Source organism: Acanthaster planci, linkage group LG11 (genome assembly GCF_054643075.1).
Source record: "Acanthaster planci isolate LZ-2023a linkage group LG11, COTS_SCS, whole genome shotgun sequence".
In the NCBI taxonomy this organism is placed as follows: Eukaryota; Metazoa; Echinodermata; class Asteroidea; order Valvatida; family Acanthasteridae; genus Acanthaster; species Acanthaster planci.
Window position 1 is genome coordinate 7,012,910 of NC_141787.1, and position 10,168 is coordinate 7,023,077.

The 10,168-nt window shown below is 51.9% G+C and overlaps 1 pseudogene; it reads right to left on the reverse strand.

Annotated features, from left to right (window-relative positions):
• Nucleotides 1-6,610: 6,610 nt before the first annotated feature.
• On the reverse strand, nt 6,611-6,762 carry LOC147797308 (5.8S ribosomal RNA; annotated as a pseudogene).
• Nucleotides 6,763-10,168: the final 3,406 nt, after the last annotated feature.

Genomic DNA, 10,168 nt, shown 5'->3' on the forward strand with positions numbered 1-10,168 from the left:
TCCCTAAACCTTGCCCTAACCACAATCCCAACCCTAACCCTTACCCTACCCCTATCTGTACCTCAACCCTGTCCCTAACCCCAACCCTTTTATCCTAGCCCTAGCCCCAACCCTAACTGGGAAAGCATGTCTGTTGCGCTTGAATATGGCAATGGTCGTTACCGTGAAAACGAAACATCAATCATCAATCAGAGCACCCTTTGAAAATAGGGAAACAAAAGTTAAAAGCAAGGTTACTTGAGACAAAAATGTGCATTCTGAGGTTTTACATGAAAACAATTTAATTGTAGCTGTCATTGAAATAAGAAGTTGGAAATTCAGATTTCCAAATCTAATATCTTCTTTGACAAATTATCTTGCATCTTTATCCAAGTTACATTTTATTTATAAATCACAAGATCACGTCATCATTTATGCCATTTCACATACGTCAGTCTGTGTTCAAGCCAGTGTTAAGTCAAGGTTTCGATTCTCAAGGCCTGCGGTTGAATAAAAAGGTACATTTTAGACAAATTGTACCCGAGTTAAAGAAATAGGAAGAATATGGGCCTACATTGTGTTGTGTGTGTACAATCACAACTCTTTTGCAGGAGTTCATAGTAACTCCAAAGACGGTGTTTCATCATTCTGTTTTCATGCAAAGCACCTAGAGAAATACGGAATGGTCAATACTTGCATTTGATATTTTCTTAAATTTTGAGAAATGGCAGGTAAATTTTGGTAGTGTTCTATTTGAGTTCGAAAAGAGACATATTCTTGACCAAGTAACATGGGTGACATTTTTTCTCTTGTCCCGTTTTGTAACTCGAATACATATGTAAAATTTAGGGCCAGTGAGGCTCTAGATATAAATGACAACATGAAGTTCCGGTCTTGCCAAAATTAAATGTAACGTGGGTTACGTGGAGATAAAAACAAAACTGAATGGAGTGCGCCGTGATACAGAGGCTGTATACAGCTTTTGGGACGTGATTAGGGTAAAACCCAAATCTTTACTGATTCGACATCCAGTGGATTCTCTGTCATTTTCTGTTGTTGAAATTCAAAGAACAATAGGGATTGTTTGTTTGTTTTGCTTTTGTTTGACCAGTTTTGTGCTTGTATTTGGGGGAGCAGATCTGTTGGCGTGACGCAAGAAGATTAATCCAATATAAGTGGGACATGCATGTCTTTTGTGAGGATTTCTGTTTGAAAATATCAAGTGATTCTGCAGTTGAAAGCAAGCGAAATTGTACTAAATGTTCTTCTGTCAATGAAATAAGGTGCCAGACTGTGCCGCCCCTTGATCTCTTTCTCTTGCACCGTCAATAATAAAAATTCACATAGAGATACGTCGCTGTTTTTTCGATTGAGATCACTAGGCAGAAATGGACCCCAACATGGTTGAAATCGGTTTTATTGTCGAACATTTAAGAAATGTAGATTATGAATATAAAGAGTGATCCGTGTATTCAACCCAGAATATTGCCTTTAGAGATTTGCGCTCACGAAATAAAAAAAAAGTGAGGGAAAAATATAAAAGGGGGGATGGCGCACGGACTCCTGAAATTCGCAAGGAATCGCAGTTACCGGCTTCCATATAGGACTCTTCTGGGATCTCGGGGTTCCCGGCCCACCACACTTCCTCCCTGCCCATCCATTTAACTCTAAAAAGAGTTTGAGCAACCATGCAAGGGAGGAAACGAGACAAGCCCCTAAGCCCTGGCCGCCGAGTCGGCCATACGTCTCGAACCTGTATTAAGGCGCTCACCTGGACTTCGCGGCCAGTCCCAGCAGAAGAGCTTACCCCGTGGGCTAAGGTACTGTTGGCATTTGGCGGGGTGAATTAGAGTCTCTTATAGCTACTGACTGACAGCAAGATTTGGGAAAATAAAAGTCACCGATGGGATTCGAACCCACTATATGACGATCTGATAACCACGAGCTTAACCATTTGGCAATTTCAGAGAATTGCTTCGGGTCCTTCATATTTACGTAGATAACAAAACCATTATTAACCAAGTTATACCGCACAGAATTTTGCTCTGCAAAGACTGAGCGATCAAAACGCTACAATAGTACATTATGTAGCAAAAATGCACAATTGGCCTGCACACAAATCTCACTGGCAGCTCTTCCTTGACAAATTTGAATTAATGCGCGCGCATCAATATGGCAAAGTCCCCGACTGCGAGTCCGTCCTGACAGTCTCAACTCTTAAAGGTTGTACTATACCAAAATACGCGCCAAACCGAGGCGCTGAAAATGTATCCCTAGAGTTTATTTGAAAAAGAGGAGATTGTGTGGCAGAAGAAATTGTGGGATTGTGGAAGAATGACCCAGAATGAACTCTCCACATTCGAGCTCTCCCATCCCAGGGCCAAGCACAGCAAAATGCTACTGACAAATTGTTCCAAGAGACTGAAAAGGTGGAGGGATGTCATTTGAAAAATGGCTTCGGATGACAGACTTGGGAGCGTTCACTTTTTTAAGGGGGGTGGTGAATAATTAGAAATTTCATTGGTTAGGTAACCTACTTAAAATTGAAAATCAATAGAAAGCTGAATGACCCAAGAACACTCTGTTTTTTTGTTTTGTTTTGTTCTTTTTTAAGTTGCCGCTGGGGGGTTAGAGGCCCAAAGGACTTTTGTAGCCTGCACCGGGGCTGCAAACGTGGTCGATTTTACCTTGTCTTCAAACGGGCTTCCTTTAGTTCAGTGCACGCATAGAAAGCCGTGAAAAATTAGAGCGAAATAGCGCCGCCTGTTGACTCCCGGAGGAGGTTTGTCTCCAGTTTTTTCGCCGGAAATTCAAGATTTTGGCCAGTTGATCACTTTTTGTTTCAATTTATGGGTTTGAGTCACGATTTGTTTTTATTTGCCTTTTCCCAAAGATATATCGAAAATAGTAAAACTGTTCGCCCAGCTCTCATTGTCTTTCCAAATAAGACCGCAATTTTGGGCTTTTTGTAAAAGATATAACCCGAACTGGAAACTACCAATACAAATTTCGGGATTTATAAAAAGTTTCTGTGATCCCTTCTGATTATGGCATGTTTTATTGTATACAGTCCAAACAGATTTCATTAACTAGTATAAAGTTAGCAGAAAACATATCAAATTAATTAAATTAAATCTAACACGAGAGTCAACTTTTTATTAAATTGCTCTTTTGATTGTGAAAACTGGGTTTTCACAGAAAACTTAATTTCCTGGAAAACTACATTTACTGACTTTTCCAGGGTTTTTTGGAAGAAGTTTAAAAAATGCATGACCAAGATGTATGTAGGAAACCCTAAAACATTTATCGAGTAATCTTTACCTGGAAATGAAATGTTTTCAAGGTTTACTGCGATTCCATCATGCAGGACAAAGATCCTTTTGAAGGGATCCACTGTTAGAATAGTGCCTTTGTGTCCACCACTTGTTTCAACCTGGTCGCTCTGCTGGCACTCTCTCAAAAACTGTACCGCTTCCTTTTGTGACAGTGATTTTTTTGTTGCTTGCCTGCGGTTTTCTGTAACAAAGATATATGATATTTGTTGGCTGTAATGCTCACCCGTGTTAAACTGTAAAATATTCAAAGGTAGAAATCTGTGATTTATGAAAACGGGACGACTTTTCAAATATCTTTCTAGGGTTTTATGGCATTTCATTACATCAACAGGTAACACTTTTTACATGTACCACAGACAACTTGCCTGCCGCAAATATTCCGATTTACTAATCCTTCTTAATTGGGTTTTTCTTTCAGAAACATGTAGAGTGCATTTAAAAAGAAATAACTAATTTGTTATTTATTAATTCTTTGTACAAGTACCGGTATCTTTTGGAAATACATATTATTTTTTTTAAATCATACTTCTTTCGGATATACCGGTAGACCAACAGTTGAATGTTAAAATGGAACATGAGCATGTTACTTACGTCTCTGATGATACTCTTCATAGGGAGGTACTGGATGTCTTAAGGAACGTTCATCCACCCAGATATCAAGCACAGTATATCCAATAAAACTCACTAAGTATGCCCATTCTTCATTTTTGACTACTTCAGCTGCACACCATCTTCCCAACTCATCGAATGTCTGGACGCAACATCCAACTGAGAATTTTGCTGTCATTTTTCCTTCTTTAGAAACTGAACATTTGTAGAACTGCACCAAGACTGTAAATTGATCGGTAATGAAGATTAGGAAGTCACCTTAACCTTGCCCTTATATGGAAGCCAATTTACTTTGGAGACTCCATCATGAAAGGAACAAAAAAAGGCCCAGAATATTGCATTTTAACTAATGACACAAAGTGCACCAAACATTTCATATAGATTTTAAATGTACGTGACAATGAACTCTAAATTCTTATTTTTTGATTTTCATATCACTACGCAGCATCAAGCCAGTGATCAATAAAGCAATGAATGACCACAACCAGCAAAGGATGACACAAATGTGTCATTTACTTTGTACCAAGGACAGGTACCCTTAGCAGAGGTCAAAAGCATAGGACACTGGTTTATAACCACAAGGGGGCAAAAAAATTGTCCATTGGGGAAAGCTGTTATTTCAGAATGGATGTTTTCTTTCCGAGTTAGAGAGGTCTAACTCAGATTCGTTTAAACGGGAGAAGTTTGTAGTGTTTCGGGCCCAACAGACCCCGAAGAGAGACGCTCTTGAGAGCTAGGGTGCCTCACCGACGCGCTCACAGGTGGGGCCGAGTCGGTTTTAGTGCCCGAGTCCAAGCGTAACTGGAGATGCGACATTTCGCGGAACACGAAGTCCGAGAAAGAAATCTTCAGCGGGCGCCCACGTAACGCTACCCGTCCGGCACCCACAGCGGGAGCGACGCCGCCCGCTGCCAGATGCCGCCCTCGGGCTGGAAGCCATGGTTCATCCGTGCCGAACAGCTGATCGCACAATTGCATTGGGACCGACTTGGCAACTCCCCGAGAGCCTTCCTGCGGGGTACACTATTAACCGTGGATTTCAAATCAGTTTGGGGCGGTCGCGTCAGGTATGCAGCCCAGCAGCCAATCTTCTGACACCGGGGAAGCTTTCGTTCACTCCCCGGTCTTCCCCGGTCTCCTCCTCCAAGTGCAGTCCGCCCGAGGGCCACCGGGCGGCGCCGGCCGGCCCTCCGCGCTCGACCTCCTCTCCCCGCTGCTGGACCCCACCACCCCCGCCTCCCCGCGTGGCGGTGCCCCTCTCCCAGAAGCAGCTCCCGCGGCGGTGACGCTGCCTCCTCCGCGGCACGTTGTCCGACCCGGCCCGCCGGGATCGGCCCGTCTGCGGCGCGGGCAAATCCCTTGGATCGAAAGGTTTAGTTTCAGCAGATCGCTGCGAAGCGGCTGCTCTACTGTGCACGACACCCCGATCCATACCCAAGTCGTCTGCAAGTGATCTGGCGTCCCTCTCGAGACGGCGGTTCTGCCGGAGCTCCCAGCCCCCGGACATGGACTGCGGCGGAGTCGGCGGCGTCGGCCTGGCCCTCCAATGGAAGAGCGGGTGGGCGCTGATTCGGGCCACCCTCGGGCGGGACGCCGGCGGCGTCACCGCGCACCGGCAGAGATTTCGACTTAGAGGCATTCAGCCGTAATCTCTCGGGTGGTAGACTTGCACCACCGGCCTTTCCCCGAGCGCCTGAACCAGTGTCCGAATCTGCGGTTCCTCTTGAACTGAGCAGGAATGCCGTGGTGGCGACCTCTCATCTCACGACGGTCTAAACCCAGCTCACATTCCCTATTAATGGGTGAACAATCCAACGCTTGGCGAATTCTGCTTTGCAATGATAGGCAGAGCCCACATCAGGCATAGTTCACCATGTTTCGGGTCCTAGCGTGCCCGCTCTTCCTCCGCTGCAGCCGCGGGGAGCTGGCGTCTGGCGGCTAGGGGGTGCGGGACCGCAGAGGGCACCGTGCCGGCCGCGCTGATTTTTCCCGGCCCGATCTGCACGGCCCTCCCGTTTGCTTCCCGACAGCTTCACGTACTCTTGAACTCTCTCTTCAGAGTGCTTTTCAACTTTCCCTCACGGTACGGCTCTATCAGTCTCGTGCCGGTATTTAACCTTGGATGGAGTTTACCACCCGCCTTTTGGTTGCGCTACAGAACAACCCAACTCCCGGAAGCCATGGACTTCCCTACGCCACAGTTCCCGTGGGCCCGCTAGGGGCCCGGGGATTCGGCGCTAAGCTCTTCACGCTTCGCTAGCCGTTACTAGGGGAGTCTTGGTTAGTTTCCTTTCCTCCGCTTAGTGATATGCTTAAATCGAGCGGGTCCTCTCGTCCAACCTGAGGTCGATGGGTTTGCAATAGGCCTCGTCTCTGTCTCTCTCTCTTGCCTCTTGGGGCCCACCTGGCGCCTCGGCGGCTACCAGGAAGGGGGCCCCCCTCCGTGGCCCGACCGCGCGGGCTCTCTTCTCTCTCTCTCGGCGCTGGGCGCCCGCTCCCTCTCCAGCAGTCCACTCGGAGATCTGCCACGGGGCCGGCTGCACTCTTGGCCTGCCCTGCCTGCCTGCCTGGCCTCCTTCCGACGCGCTCCCTCGAGGCCGCCCGTGTCTTTCTTGTTCCGCTCAGGGGGACGACCGGCGCTCGTGGGTGGGGCGGATACTCAGCGCCGACCTGCCACGCCACGGCGGACTCACCCGGCTCGACTCGGCCCTCCCCGCGGAGAACGCGCCCGGCCGGTGCCCCCGGCCGATGATCACTGCGTTCTGCAATTCACACTGATTCTCGCAGCTGGCTGCGTTCTTCATCGGCGCACGAGCCCAGTGATCCACCGTCGAGAATTTTCCCTCGTTTTCGGAAATCCGAAAAAAAAACACCGGCGGGAGCCGGGCCGAGCGGGGACCGGTCGCCTCTCGCACGGCAGCCCCTTTCCCCAAGGGGGGCCTCTCCGACCGCGTCTCACCGACCCCCCCCCAGACCATTGGAGGCCGAGCCCCGGCGTCCCGGGGCCCCCTGGCGAGCGCCGGGAGTTATCCATGTAGCATAACTGATTTAATGAGCCATCCGCAGTTTTGCTTAGTAAAGCTTTTACTTAGACATGCATGGCTTAATCTTTGAGACAATCTTTGACTACGGGCAGGATCAACAAGGTACCCCTTGTGGCCGGGGCCCGCCACCTCGGGCCCTCCGGACTGCTCGGCCGCGCCGCAGCTGCCGGGCCGCGGCGCCGGAGTCCTGCGCCTCTCTGCTCTCGCTCGGCACCCGACCTCCGCTGGAATGCCGCACGCCGCCGATCCCTCGCCCTCTCTGGCCCAGGCCGCACTTCCTCTCCTTCCCCGGGCGCGCGGGCGGCTGCTGGAATGCCGCCCGTCGGCCCAGTGCACCGGCCTCCTCTCGCCTCGATTCCGGAGGGGGCGGCCGGACCAGCCGGGGCTCTCCGGCAGGGCCAGCCGCGGCCTGTGAGCGGCCTTTCCGAATCCTCGCGGCAAGGCCTGGCGGGCCGGCCGCGCCAAAAACGCCATTGACGGAGCGCCCGGTTGGCCTCCCGGCGGGGCGGCGAGCCGCCACTTTTGTCGAGCTGCTCCAGAGCGGGGCTTGTCCAGACCCCAGGGGGAATCACTCCAGAGGATTGGGCTCGACCGTGTAGGAATAGCCGTATTGTATGGACAATATACGGCTGTACTGATTTCTTGTAGCCTGAACTGAGCTCAAGACCACCCTCCCCCCTATAAATAGGCAAACCAGGGAGTAAGGGTTACGGTCCAAAATCCTCTCATTGAAATACGCACGTTTTGGGCCCAACCTGTCCCGGTGCAAACCCTCTCAGAGGCCTTGGGTGGGCCAGTGAGCCGATGGACGGCAGGCCGGAGACGCCCGGCCCGCTTTTCGCGGGCAACCCCGGACATCCAAACCTCTTGGACCAGGTTTTCCGAGGAAGGCGATTCACCGCACCGCACTACCCGCCCTGCCGGCCTGGAGCCGTTTTCGCCCGGGGAAGCGTGTCGGAAATGCACGGCTTTAGGGGGACGGTGTGCGGCTGCGGTGGGTTTTTCTTTCCCCAGGATGGCAATTCGCCGCACCGCACCACCAGTCCCCGCCGCTCCGGAGCCAGGCTTGTCCAGACCCGAGGGAAAATCGCTACGGCGCCTTGGGCTCCACCGTGTGGAAATGGCCGTACCGTATGGACAATATATGGCTGTACTGATTTCTTGCAGCTGGAGCTGAGCTTGAGACCAGCTTCCCACTCCAGGGAGTGGGGCTAAGGTCCAAAATGCTCCAATTGAAATACGGTACTACTCCCCCATAGCCCTCCTGCGGGATATACTGCCAACCCAGGATTTCAAGTCAGTTTTGGGTGGCCCCCTCAGACTTGCGGCCCAGCAGCTCATCCCGGGCCGCCGGGCGGGCGCCGGTTCACTCCGCCGTCAGTCCCGCTCCTCCCCCGCCACTGGTCCTCCCCGGTCTCCTGCTCCTCTGGGTCTGGCCAACCCGAAGGCCACCTGCCGGCCGGCCCTCCACAACCCTCCCCGCCGCCCCAACCCGCCGCCCCCACCTCGCTGCCCGCCAGGATCGGCCCGTCTGCGGCGCGGGCAAATCCCTCGGATCGAAAGGTTTAGTTTCAGCAGATCGCAGCGAAGCGGCTTCTCTACTGTGCACGACACCCCGATCCATACCCAAGTCGTCTGCAAGTGATCTGGCGGACCTCTCGAGACGGCGGTTTTGCTTCCACCAGAGCTCCCAGCCCCCGGCCCCCGGGCAGGGGCCGCAGGCGGGGTCGGCAGCTTCGGCCAGGCCCCCCAATGCAAGAGCGAGTGAGTGCTGATGCGGGCCGCCCTCGGGCCGGACGACGGCGGCGCCGCCGCGTACCGGCAGAGATTTCGACTTCAAGGCATTCAGCCGTAATCTCTCGGTAGGTAGCACCAGCAGTTTCTCCCCAGCACCAGAACCAGGGGTCTGAATCTGCGGCTCCTCTCGTACTGAGCAGGACTGCTGTGGCGGCGACCCCTCATCAGACGGGTAAAACTAACCTGTCTCACGACGGTCTAAACCCAGCTCACGTTCGCTATTAACGGATGAACAATCCAACGCTTGGCGAATTCTGCTTCGCAATGATAGGAAGAGCCGACATCGAAGGATGAAAAAGCAACGTCGGTATGAACGTTTGGCTGCCACAAGCCAGTTCTGATTCTTGCAGTTGGCTGCGTTCTTCATCGGCGCACGAGCCAAGTGATCCACCCCCGAGAATTGCCTCTCGTTTTGGGGTTTGGCTCTGTCTATCACCTCTAATAACTGCGCCGGTGGCCCGGGCGCGGAGCATTCAGGTCTTTCGGAAACCGAAATGCCAAAAAACCCCCAAAACAAACCAAAAAAACACCGGCTGAAGCAGGGCCGAGCGGGGGCCGGTCGCCTCTCGCGCGGCGGCCCCTTTCCCCAAGGGACCGACCCCCCTGGTCCATTCGAGGCCGAACCCCGGCGTCCCGGGACCCCGGCGAGCGCTTGGAGTCCTGCGCCCACTCGGCCGGGGCTCCGGCGTACCCTGGCGTGTGCCACTCCCGCCTACACCCAGAACACAGCACGGTGGCCGGCCTCTCCGCCTCGGCGGACGGAAGAGGGCCGGCCGGGCACGTTCTCCCTGCTCGGTAATGATCTCTCCGCAGGTTAACGTGCGGAGACCTTGTTAGGACTTTTACTTAATCCTTAAATCATCAAGGTCGATTGTCTTCCGGGCGCACAAGCGAGGCGCCGGGGACATCACAGACCTGTTATTACTCAAGCTCGCGTGGCTGAACGCCACTTGTCCCTCTAAGAAGTCAGCGTCCTGCGCGACTATTTAGCAAGCCAGAGTCTCGTTCGTTATTGGAATTAACCAGAGAAATCGCTCTACCAACTAAGAATGGCCATGCAGCACCACCCAAGACACTCAAGAAAGAGCTCTGAATCTGTCAATCCTCACTGTGTCCCCGTGTTGAGTCAAATTAAGCTGTAGGCTCCACTCCTGGTGGTGCCCTTCCGTCAAATCCTTTAAGTTTCAGCTTTGCAACCATACTTTTCCCCGAAACCAAATACTTTGGTTTCAGGCAGACTGCCTTCCGCGTCATTGGATTGCCAGTCGGCGTCGTTTATGGTTAGAACTAGGGCGGTATCTGATCGCCTTCGAACCTCTAACTTTCGTTCTTGATTAATGAAAACATACCTGGCAAATGCTTTTGAAGTCGGTCGTCTTGCGGCGATCCAAGAATTTCACCTCT